Source organism: Rattus norvegicus, chromosome 1 (genome assembly GCF_021556685.1).
Source record: "Rattus norvegicus strain SHRSP/BbbUtx chromosome 1, alternate assembly SHRSP_T2T, whole genome shotgun sequence".
Taxonomy (NCBI): Eukaryota; Metazoa; Chordata; class Mammalia; order Rodentia; family Muridae; genus Rattus; species Rattus norvegicus.
Window position 1 is genome coordinate 86,308,194 of NC_141534.1, and position 12,896 is coordinate 86,321,089.

Below are 12,896 nucleotides of genomic sequence, written 5' to 3' on the forward strand. Positions count from 1 at the left end.
ATGTAAACAGAGAATTCTCTACAGAAGAATCTCACAAGGTACTTAAAGAAATGTTTAACATCATCAAGAAAATGCAAATAAAAAACGATTCTGAGATTCTATTTTACACTCATTAGAATGGCTAAGTTCAAAAACTCGAGGGAAATCTTATGCAGTTGAGGAAGTGGGACAAAGGGAACACTTTCTTATTGCTTGGGAGACTGCAAACTTCTACCGCCACTTTGAAAATCAATTTGCCAGTTTCTCAGAAAGTTTGGAATAGTTGTAGCTCAAGATGCAGCTTCACCACTCCTGGATTGATATCCAAAAGATGTTCCACCATATGATGAGAACATTTGTTCAGTTATATTTATAGATGCTTTATTTCATAATAGACAGAAAGTCAAAACAATCTAGATGACACTCAAAGGAAGAACGTATAAAAAATGTGGTACATTTAAACAATGGAATGCTATTCCACTATTAAACACAAACACATTATGCAATTTGCATGCAAATAAATATAACTGGAAAAGATCATCCTAAGTGAGGTAACCCAGACGTGGAAAGACAAAAATGATATGTACTCTCTTATAATTGGATTTTAATCATAAAGTTCAGGATAACCATGTAACAATTCACAGATTCCCAAAAAATTAAGTAACAGGAGGACTCAAGGGAGGATGCTGGATTCTCAGTCAGAAGGGGAAATAAAATAGACATCAAAAGTAAATGGAAAGGGGAAATTGTGTGGGAGAGGTGCTGCGGCTTAGGTTTGGGGAGAAAATCAAGTATGGGGAGTTGAGGGTTTGAAGTAGAGGGCTGCAAGGAAAAGGAGAAATTGGTGGTAATGGAGCAACTCTGAAACAAGCTGGACACCTGGAATGGGAGAGATTCCTGGGAGGATGTGAGAGTGACTCTAGCTGATTCTCCTTGCATGGGGGCATGAAGATTGGAGTGGCCGCCTCCTGTAGCCAGGAAAAACTTCCAATGAAGTGCATGGGTTACCAGCCTACCCACTAAACCTTCACCCAGAAAAGTTTGATGGAATGGCAAACCAACACAGGCCAAACTGAGACCCACCCTGTAAGATGATATCATCACTTAGGTATAGGCAGGTACAAGCAAAAGCCTGTCATTGAACAAGAAGGAAGGAGGGGCAAAAGAAAAGTTTTATGGAAGAGGAGGAGACTGTAACAGAAAGGGTGCTGTGAAGGGTGGGGAGACTGAAGCAGACTGGAAGAAAAATGGTGAAGAGAACTTGGAGGCTGATGTTGAGATTCTTAAGGGATGGATGTGTACAAAGCTTTGTATGTTTAGGTGGGCAATTATACCTTATCAACTGGTTTAGAGGTTATTGTGTTGTGTGTTCTTTCTTGTGGAGAATTGAGTTTGGGAGAGTGTGTGGTACAACGACACTGGGCCACCTTGGAGTTGGGATATATGTTCCTCATAAGATATCTAGCAAGTATCTTGAGGCACTGCAGTGCTGGAACTAGTGGGTTTAAAGTATAGCCCTTTTTCTAAATTGACATCACCACACCAGGGCAGATAGACAACACTTGACACTATTTAATGATACTCTGCTATTCTTGAAAACAAGAGCCTACCATATCTGCCATCTTTGAGGTTTTATCCAGCAGCTGGTGAAAACACACAAAGAACCATATACAAACATTAGCTGAAGCTCAGGGAATCTTATGGAAGAATTGTGTATAGGATTGAAGGAGCTGCAGTTGTCAAGATCACCAGAAGAACACATACAGAAGCAAGTAACTTGGGCCTATGTGGGCTCACAGAGACTGAACCACCAACCAAAGAGTATACACTGATTGGACCTAAGCTCCCTATACATATGTAGCTGTTATGAATCTTAGTCTTCGTATGAGTCTCATGAAAACCAATTGAAGCAGGGGCTGTCTCTGATTTGAACTCTTTTGCCTGCCTTTGGATCGCTTTCCCATAGTTGGAGTGCTTTCTCTGGCCTTAGTAGGAGAGGATGCACTTAGTCCTGATGTGATTTGATTTTCCAGGGTGGGTTCATCCCTGGGATGGTGGATGGTAGAGCCCCCATTCCTTGAAGAGAAGAGAAGAGAAGAGAAGAGAAGAGAAGAGAAGAGAAGAGAAGAGAAGACAGAGGGAGGAAGTTATGCATGTGGAATGAAGAGGAGAGGAGATGGCTGCAACCAGCATGTAAAGTGAATAAATAAGTAAATAAGTAAATAAATAAAACTAAGTATACACATACATGTTTGTTCAGCAAGATGTATTTGTACAAAGTAAGGTAAACACATAAACACTGAGTAATACCTGTTTAGTTTCCATAGCATCACGCTTAGAAGCTTTTGTCATGTCCATTCTCAGTAAATAAAACCCCAAATAAATAACTTATGTATGAAAAGATAATGTTTTAAAGCTGGAATTCTAGTAAGTAAATTGGAATTTTCTGATAATACACAACAAAACATTAATAAAAGTAGCAAATATTTGATGACTCAAGACTCCATGATTCTAGGCTAAAGAGATGACTCTCAAAAATAGAGAGATATTAGTAGTACTGTATTGCTTAGGCAGAGGACCTGAGATCAGTTTCTAGGACCCAAAGAAGGAAGTTTACAGCTTCATGAAACTGCAGGTCCCTAGTACCAGTGCACTCTTCTGGCCTATGAAGGCAATGCAAACAGAAACATACACATACCACCACCACCACCACCACCACCACCAACCACCAACACCACCACCACCACAGTTGATACTACTAGTATTATTAACACTGTCCTTAAAAAATCACTTTCACAATTCCACAACAGAATTTATTCAATGACTACATTCAATTTTTCAGGTATAGAACAACAGAAACATAAACATTAGTGTTCACAAAATATTTAAAACTCTTGAAAATATATTTCCATGGGAACATCCCTGGAGGGAAACCAGCTATTTTCTCCTAGAACATTTTATTGAAGGCTTCAGCTTGGGCTACTGTGAAGTGATTTTTCCAGTCCCCAGTTGTGCCTGGAAAATGGAAGCACACACGTAAGTGGTTAATAATGGACTAGTTCTGTTCTAGCTCCTCCCATCATATGATCTTACCATCTGTTTGATAAAGACCACGCAGTTAATAAAGCAAACTACCATTTTCTGTAGAAACCTATTTAATCCCTGAAATCATATATACAGACTTTTCCCTCTGGGAAATTATGTCCTACCTTTTTCCTCACTCAACCTATATGGTAGACAATCTAACAGCAGCAACACTGACTTGATCTTTTTTTTTTGTTAGTATAGAACAGAATTTATTCAGGGCATGGGGAGGGGAGTTAAGAGGCTAGTAGGGGCAGAGAAAGGCATAGAGAGAGAGAGAAAGAGAGAGAGAAGCCATGAGCATGTGGAGAGAGAGAGAGAGAAAGGGAATGAAGAAAGCAGGAGCAGGAAGGCAAGAACAAGAACAAGAGAGAACAAGAAAGCCTGACTTGATCTTTTTATTTATCCAGATTATTCCTACTTCCAATCAAATCTGGTTCCATCACCCTAGCCAACTAAACCATGTTTATCATCTCAATTATCCAAACAGACTTCAATTGTGTTGTCTACATTTTAGTGTTTACTTATAGAAGTTCTTCAAAGCATGCAAGCAACTTTCAATTGATATCTTAAAAAAGATTTAGTTATGTGTGTGTGTGGGTTCACATGAGTGCTGCAGATACAGTTATTAGCTGAATTTCAGCTCTCTTGATTTTCCCACAAGATACAGGGAACCTAGCCACTCCCAGCTGACAAGATTGCAAGACCTCTGTTTCACTCAGATATGTTGTTTTGTGATGCGTGAGGATCTGTATAATTTGTAGCACTTTCTCTTCTGACCACATATTGGTTTTCACCACTCCATTACAGAATATCTTTAGGTTTTGCCTTAGAAATTGTCTATCTCAGATAGACCAATGGAATAGAATTGAAGACCCAGAAATGAACCCACACACCTATCGTCACTTGATTTTTGACAAAGGAGCCAAAACCATCCAATGGAAAAAAGATAGCATTTTCAGCAAATGGTGGTGGTTCAACTGGAGGTCAACATGTAGAAGAATGCAGATCGATCCATGCTTATCACTCTGTACAAAGCTTAAGTCCAAGTGGATCAAGGACCTCCACATCAAAGCAGACACACTCAAACTAATAGAAGAAAAACTAGGGAAACATCTGGAACACATGGGCACTGGAAAAAATTTCCTGAACAAAACACCAATGGCTTACGCTCTAAGATCAAGAATTGACAAATGGGATCTCATAAAACTGCAAAGCTTCTGTAAGGCAAAGGACACTGTGGTTAGGACAAAACGGCAACCAACAGATTGGGAAAAGATCTTTACCAATCCTACAACAGATAGAGGCCTTATATCCAAAATATACAAAGAACTCAAGAAGTTAGACCACAGGGAAACAAATAACCCTATTAAAAAATGGGGTTCAGAGCTAAACAAAGAATTCACAGCTGAGGAATGCCAAATGGCGGAGAAACACCTAAAGAAATGTTCAACATCTTTAGTCATAAGGGAAATGCAAATCAAAACAACCCTGAGATTTCACCTCACACCAGTGAGAATGGCTAAGATCAAAAACTCAGGGGACAACAGATGCTGGCGAGGATGTCGAGAAAGAGGAACACTCCTCCATTGTTGGTGGGATTGCAAACTGGTACAACCATTCTAGAAATCAGTCTGGAGGATCCTCAGAAAATTGGACGTTGAACTGCCTGAGGATCCAGCTATACCTCTCTTGGGCATATACCCAAAAGATGCCCCAACATATAAAAAAGACACGTGCTCCACTATGTTCATTGCAGCCTTATTTATAATAGGCAGAAGCTGGTAAGAACCCAGATGCCCTTCAACAGAGGAATGGATACAGAAAGTGTGGTACATCTACGCAATGGAATATTACTCAGCTATCAAAAACAACGACTTTATGAAATTCGTAGGCAAATGGCTGGAACTGGAAAATATCATCCTGAGTGAGCTAACCCAAACACAGAAAGACATACATGGTATGCACTCACTGATAAGTGGCTATTAGCCCAAATGCTTGAATTACCCTAAATGCCTAGAAAAAATGAAACTCAAGACAGATGATCAAAATGTGAATGGTTCACTCCTTCTTTAAAAGGGGAACAAGAATACCCTTGGCAGGGAAGAGAGAGGCAAAGATTAAAACAGAGACTGAAGGAACACCCATTCAGAGTCTGCCCCACATGTGGCCCATGCATATACAGCCATCCAATTAGACAAGATGGATGAAGCAAAGAAGTGCAGACCGACAGGAGCCGGATGTAGATCGCTCCTGAGAGACACAGCCAGAATACAACAAATACAGAGGCGAATACCAGCAGCAAACCACTGAACTGAGAATAGGACCCCCGTTGAAGGAATCAGAGAAAGAACTGGAAGAGCTTGAAGGGGCTCGAGACCCCATATGTACAACAATGCCAAGCAACCAGAGCTTCCAGGGACTAAGCCACTACCTAAAGACTATACATGGACTGACCCTGGACTCTGACCTCATAGGTAGCAATGAATATCCTAGTAAGTGCACCAGTGGAAGGGGAAGCCCTGGGTCCTGCTAAGACTGAACCCCCAGTGAACTAGACTGTTGGGGGGAGGGGGACAATGGGGGGAGGGTGGGGAGGGGAACACCGATAAGAAAGGGGAGGGGGGAGGGGGATGTTTGCCCGGAAACTGGGAAAGGGAATAACACTCGAAATGTATATAAGAAATACTCAACTTAATAATAATAAAAAAAAGATATTGTCTATCTGCTTGTGCTGTGTTGTGTCTTCCTTCACCCCAGAGGCAAAATATCTTTTATATAATTACACCATGCTCCTTATTAATGACACTAAACTTCTTGTACCATCTTTCTTCCATTTATAACCCAGCAGCCCCCATCCTTGCTATATTTCCTAGCTGTGGCACTGCAATGTGTTCCATGCATTTCTGCTTTAAATATACATGCAGAATATGCATCTAATATATTTTAAAAGCAAGTGTTTCTTAAATTACTAAATTGTTCATTTCACAAAGAGTGCCAGACATATAGGACATACACAGGGTGGAATTTTTTAATGAATTCGTGAATGTGTGAGAAAGGTATAGGCAGTGTTTAAACTTTGTTGATGAAGAAAAATTAGTCTTTGAGATGTTACCCAATGTGATAGTGATGGATGTGGAGTTGAATCCAAAACGATTTACAATAGAAGTTATACTTTCTTTATCATGTTACTTCCTGCTCTGACAAAGGAGGAAGACAGGCCTGTCTATTCACAGGGGATGGCATTCTCCTCCAGGAGACCTCCAAACAGCCCCACATTAGGCGCCATTGTCAGCGACAATGCTGAGGGTACCTGGAAGAGAATGCACGACAACAAACATGAAGAAGGATGCCAATACAAGAGTCTGATCAAGACAACAATTTTATTTTTTCCCAAGGCTGAATTTATACCAAAACAGGGGTAACAGAGAGAGGGGACAAGTGGAAAACATTTACGCAGGCCAAGGACACAATATTCGTGTGGTCAGCTGATGTCAACAGGATGTTGGTTTTTCAGAAAGGTTACAGGTCATCACATTGGGTACCTTGACGTCAGATGTATTTCTCAGCAAGTTCAGAACTTTATTATACCATTGTTCATCCTGACCACCAGATTTGTATTAGACTTCTGTAGCTGGCTCGGGATTTTCCATGAACCCAGTCCTACTTATAATATCATCAGTAATGGAGGGTTTCAAGGGCATCACTCCCAATGGAACCTCTTTTTTTTTCACAGCTGGGGACTGAACCCAGGGCCTTGCGCTTGCTAAGCAAGCGCTCTACCATTGAGCTAAATCCCCAACCTGTCCCAACGGAATCTCAACAAATTCGATTTGGTTTCATAATAGAATAAAAGAGTCCATCTGAGAAAACCACATTTTTGGAGGTACACACATGGATTTCTAAGTCCACCTATGTCGAAATTCTGTACATTTATTTTCATTCATTTTTTATAAAAATATCCCCAAACATGTGTGCTTCAGATGGCAGTATAAGCCAAACATATGGTAGTTTAATTCTTGTTGAAAGGGAACTTCCTCATAGTTCTGGAAGCTGCAGGTCTCACAACATGGTGTTTTGTTCTGATCACCGTCGGTTTTTCTGTTTGGCCTGCACATGGCAGGCTTCTTACTCCCTTTATAAGTCATCTTCCCTTTGCGTCTCTGATTAATGTCTCTGAAGATACCAGTGAAAATGATTAATGGCCCAAGTACTTTGTAGAGTAAACATACACTGTGAAGTAATGAGGACTGGGACTTTTGAGGTTTGTCAGAAGGTACTTCCTACACATGTCCCAGTTGTGGCATTGCCTTTACAGAAGTCTTGTCAACCAAACAGGGGTTCAATGATAGTGAATATATCTCTAGTCTACATTTCCTACAGTGCATAATTGTGGAATTACAATGACTACAATTGTATGTGAAAAATTATTGTTTGGAGGTTAAAACCAGATTCATCTCATCAACTTGAATGATTGAGTCTACTGGGTGAAGCTGACAAAGTAGCTCTCCAGATGCAATAAAAGATATTTTACTTGTGTCTCAAGAAGAATAATTAAAGGATATGGGAAAATTAGTTAGTGAATTCTTTCAAACTAAGACAAGTCTAATGCTTAGTACAGCACTTTAATGATTGATGATTTAGGAAATTAGGTTATCTAATGTTAAATAGTGAAATTGTGTTTAGAATTATTATTTGATTTTCTCATATTTGGATGATTCAAAAATGCCACAAATCTGATATAGGAATTGAGAAGACAAGTATTATGTTTACATACTTTTTCTTTTCAAAATTGTTTCCAGTCATATCTGTTTCATTTTCCTCTATAATAAGTTAGGGAAGCTGGTTGGTAATTAATTCGGTATCCCCAATTATTACCCCAACGATAATACCCCAAAATATTAGTTGTTTTCAAATGCAAAAAAATATGCCACATATAATCACTATGATAATAAAAATACACAAGATTTATGAAGTTCGATCAAGTAATTTGACAGAACATTATAATTACTGATTTTATGCATGCATGCATGTATGTATTAATTTATGTATGTATGTATATATGTATGTATGTACGTACATACGTATGTACTGTTCCTACTATCTACCCTATATGACAAATAGTATGTATATTTGGAAGATATTAAATCCATGTGTGGTCTCATCCAAGAAGAAACTTCCTGGAAAAGCAGAAATAATAATTGTCTTCATAGATTTTGGTCTTAAATTCTATTCCATCTTCTCTGATGTGTCTCTGCTAAAGCTTTGGCTCATCAGTTTCCTTATTCCTTTGATATTAGCAGAGCTTCTTTATTTTTTAGGGTTTTAATAACATAATTTTATGTTCATATACTGTTTAACCTCTGCCAAATTCTGTTTCATTATAGGAAATCTAAGAACAGATCATCTCTTTTAGGTGAGAACTTCAGTTCTAGTGCAGAGAAATATGTCTCCACTGAGTCTGGAGTGCAGGACTATGAGGTCATATGGCAACAGCAGTGTATTCTTACAGAGGACTTAATCTTTAGTGTATAGATACCCATTTTCGTGTAGTGAGTGGTGACATACTTAAATTTGAGTCAAAATTTCCTATTATGAGGCTACTAAGAGTATCGGATTAAATACAATCTGGTGAGTATTTGATTTCATTTTATCCATGAAAACTCCTGATATCCTTATATTGCTAGTATCCAAATCTCACTCTGGAGCAGAGGAGGAATGAAGGTAAAGGCTGATGCATTTAAATTATGGCTAAAACATAAAACCATAATTCTTTACTTTCTTTGCTTTTATCCATGTCCATATTCATTGTTAATTATCTGATCTGACACTCATTTTCTTCTATTCTGAGTTTAACCTCATCTATCACTACCTAATCAGGTCTGGGTAAGGCTAAATATATGATTCATTCTGGAAAATTCATACCTTATCTGCACAGCTATGAAATGACACAATCTGTTCCTAGCAGAGAGTGTTGACAGAGCCATAGAGAGAGTTGAAATTCCCCTTCCAGGAGAGACGATTCAAAAAAAAAAAAAAAAAGAAAAGTGTCATGAACCTAAAGTAATCAAACATAGGTTGAGAAATACTGTCAGATATTTTATTGTATATTTTCTTTATTTACATTTCAAATGAAATCCCCTTTCCCAGGTTTCACTCCAGAAACCCCCTATCTATTGCCCCTACTCCTGCCTCTTTGAAAATGCCTCTCCAACCTCTAATCCAATTATGCCTCCCATCATTGACATTCCCTAAATTAGGGCCTCAAGCCTTCACAGGACCAAGGGCCTCTTCTCCCATTTATGCACAAAAAGGCCCTCCTCTGTTAGATAAGTGTCTGCACTCAGGGGTCTTTCCATGCGTACTCTTTTGTTGATGATTTAGTACCTCGTAGCTCTGGCGGTTCTGGATGGTTGATATTGTTCTTCTTCCTATGGAGTGGCAAGCCCATTCTGCTCCTTCAGTTCTTTCTCTGACACTTAATTGACTACCCTGTTCTCAGTCCAATGGTTGGCTGTGAAAAATCTGCCTATATTCATCAGGCTCTGTCAGAGACTCTCAGGAGACAGCTATATCTGGCTCCTGTCAGCGAGCACTTCTTGGCATTTGAAATAATGTCTAGGTTTGATGATTGGAATTGGGATGGATCCTCATGTGGTGTAGTCTCTGCTCCACAATTTGACTTCATATTTCTTCCTGTTGAGCATTATGTTCCCCCTTCTATGAAGGATTGGATAAGGCACAGTTAGGTCACCCTTCTTTAGCTTTATATGGTCTGTGAATTGTATCTTGGTTATTCTGGTCTATTTGCCTAAGTACTTCATGAAACCATTGTTTATAATAAGCTGAGTAGTACTCCAATATGTAAGTGTACCACATTTTCTGTAGCCACTCCTCTGTTCAAGGACATTTTGTTTCTTTCTAGCTTCTGGCTATTATAAATAAGGCTGATATGAACATAGTGGAGAATGTGTTCTTGTTATATATTGGAACATCTTTCGGGAATATGCCCAGGAGTGGTATAGCTATGTCTCCAGGTAGTACTATGTCCAATTTTCTGAGGAACCAACAGATTGATTTCCAGAGTGTTTATACCAACTTGCACTCCCACCAGCAATGGTGGAGTGTTCCTATTTCTCCACATCCTCACCAGCATATATTGTGACCTGAGATTTTGATCTTAGCCATCCTGACTGGTGTGTGTAGGAATCTCAGGGTTGTTTTGATTTGCATTTCCCTGATGACAAAGAATATTGTAAATTTCTGTAGGTGTTTCAAGGCCATTCCAAATTCTTCAGTTAAGCATTCTTGGTTTAGACCTGTACCCCATTTTAATAGAGTTATTTGATTCTATAGAGTCTAACTTCTGGAGTTCTTTGTACATATTGGATATTAGCCCTCTAACAGGGGTAGGATTGGTAAAGAACTTTTCCCAGTTTATTAGTTACCTCTCTGTCCTATTGACCAAGTTCTTTTCCTTACAGAATATTTGCAATTTTATGAGGTCGCATTTGTTAATTCTTGATGTTAGAGCATAAGCTATTGGTGTAATGTTCAGAAAATTTTTCCCTGTGCCCAAGTGTTTGAGGGTCTTCCTCACTTCTTTTTCTATCATTTTCAGTGTATCTGATTTTAAGTGGAGGTCCTTCATCCAACTAAGACTTGAGCTTTATAAAAGGAGATAAAAATGGATTGATTTGAATTCTTCTATATGCTGACCTCCAGTTAAACCAACACCGTTTGTTGAAAATTCTGTCATTTTTCCACTGGATGATTTTAGCTCCTTGTCCAAGATTAAGTAACAATAATTGTGTGGCTTCATTTCTCCATCTTCAATTCTACACCATTTATCTACCTGCCTGTCTTTGTTCTAATAAAATTCAGTTTTTATCATGATTGCTCTGTAGTAGTTTGAGTTCAGGTATGTTGATTCCTCCAGACGGTCATTTATTGTTGAGAATTTTTCCTTATCCTGGTTTTGTTATTCCAAATGAATTTGAAAATTGATCTTTCTAACTCTTTGAAGAATTGAGCTGGAATTTTCATGGGGATTGCATTGAATGTGTAGATTCTTTTGTGAAGTTAGCCATTTGTACTATATTATTTCTGCCAATCCATGAGCATAGCAGATCTTTCCTTCTGAGATCATCAATTTCTTTTTTCGTAGACTTAATGTTCTTGTCATACAGATTTTCATTTGATTGGTAGAGTCACACCAAGGTATTTTATATTATTTCTGACTATTGAAAAGGGTGTTATTGTCCTTATTTCTTTTTCTGCCCATTTATCCTTTGAGTAGAGTAAGTGTACTCATTTGTTTGACTGAAACTTATATTGAGCCCTTTTGTTGAAGTTGTTTACCATGTTTGGAATTCTGTAGTAGAATTTATGCTGTCTTTTAAATATACCATCATATCATCTGCAAATTGTTATATTTTGACTGCTTCCTTTCCAATTTATATTACTTTGACCTCTTTTTGTTTTCCTATTGTTCTAGCTAGGACCACGAGTACTTTTTTTAAAAGGTAGGGATAGATTGTGCAGTCTTGTGTAGTCCCTGAATTTATTGAGATTGCTTCATGTTTCCCTCCATTAATTTTTATGAAGGGTCCAGTCAGAAGGTTCAGCTGTTATAAGCACAGACTACTCTTCTAGAGTTCCTGAATTTAATGCTTAGGCACCAGATGAGGGCTCACAAACATCTGTAATGAGATTTCATGCCCTCTTCTTGCACCCACAGAGCACTATACACATAAAATAATAACATCAGATTTTAACCATAAAGTATTTTCTTAGTCCTTTTCTTATCTACACTGCCCTACTATAAGGTAGCACTATTGAACTGTTGCACACCTTTTCCAGGTGTTAATGTAATTTTTGTGGTTCTGTCGTTATCATCTTAGACATATTTGGTCTACTCCACTGAATTTTTATATTTTAGAATTTAGGATTATGATAAAGGGAACTTTACAATACCTAATGTAAACATGACTACTTTCCCATTTTTTTCACTGAAGTTAATGACATGACTATCTTCAATCCCAAGATCATCTCCAAGAATAAATCAACTTTTCAGAATGTCTGATGCCACAGTCTTTCCACATAAATAATCTCTTATAATATTTGTGAGAAACTATCAGTGTTAAGCAGTGATTCTCAGTACATTTCCAACACTTTCTTAGAGATTCATTGCCAGCACTACAAGCCCTTAATGTTTTGTGACATATTCTGAAGCTAGGCAAAATCTTTACCTTTTCTCATGAGGTTTAATCCAGTAATATGCAATTATTTCTTGATGAGACTGATAATGGACGTGTTATTTTCTTTCATGATTTGGAAGGAACTGTATTTGAGGACCAAATCCAGTTCATCTGGCTCTAATGTTTTCCCCAGGAAGTCACATTTCTCCTTTCTGGTTCCCTTTATATCCTGAAAGAAGAAGAAACAGAAATGAAGGTGATAAACCAAGAGCTTTGAGATAACAGATGAAAGAAGAAATCTGTAAATGGGGAATGAGTAAAAGGATGTGAAGAAAGGGCACCAATAAACGAGAGAGCATGAATGGGGTGTAGGCAAAAAAAAAAGCAATGGAATAAAGGCAGATAGCACACACACACACAATATCTTTATATTGAGAAAGGACAGGATGAAGTTTCTTTTTAGGGAGGAGAAAACATTAGAGAGAAGTTCTCATGGAACCAATGTTAAATTTAAATTGCTTGGTAAAGGATAATGACATTGATTTCAGATACTCGTGCCTCCATCTCCATAGTGCTATGATAAAATGCTTGTGCTGATACACTCACTAAGTATACTGAGATTTTTATAACACA

The 12,896-nt window shown here is 38.2% G+C and overlaps 2 pseudogenes across 1 annotated transcript in view; both read right to left on the minus strand.

Moving 5' to 3' along the window:
• Ncl-ps3 (nucleolin, pseudogene 3) overlaps positions 1-12,896 on the minus strand; it is a 421,287-nt pseudogene that overhangs the window by 45,793 nt on the left and 362,598 nt on the right.
• LOC148007248 (sulfotransferase 2A6-like) overlaps positions 2,810-12,896 on the minus strand; it is a 78,721-nt pseudogene continuing 68,634 nt past the window's right edge. The window contains exons 7-8 of the transcript XR_015643912.1: positions 12,366-12,492; positions 2,810-2,994 (exon numbers count right to left, since the gene is read on the minus strand). The product of XR_015643912.1 is annotated as a sulfotransferase 2A6-like (transcript). The remainder of the gene's footprint in view (positions 2,995-12,365; positions 12,493-12,896) is intronic.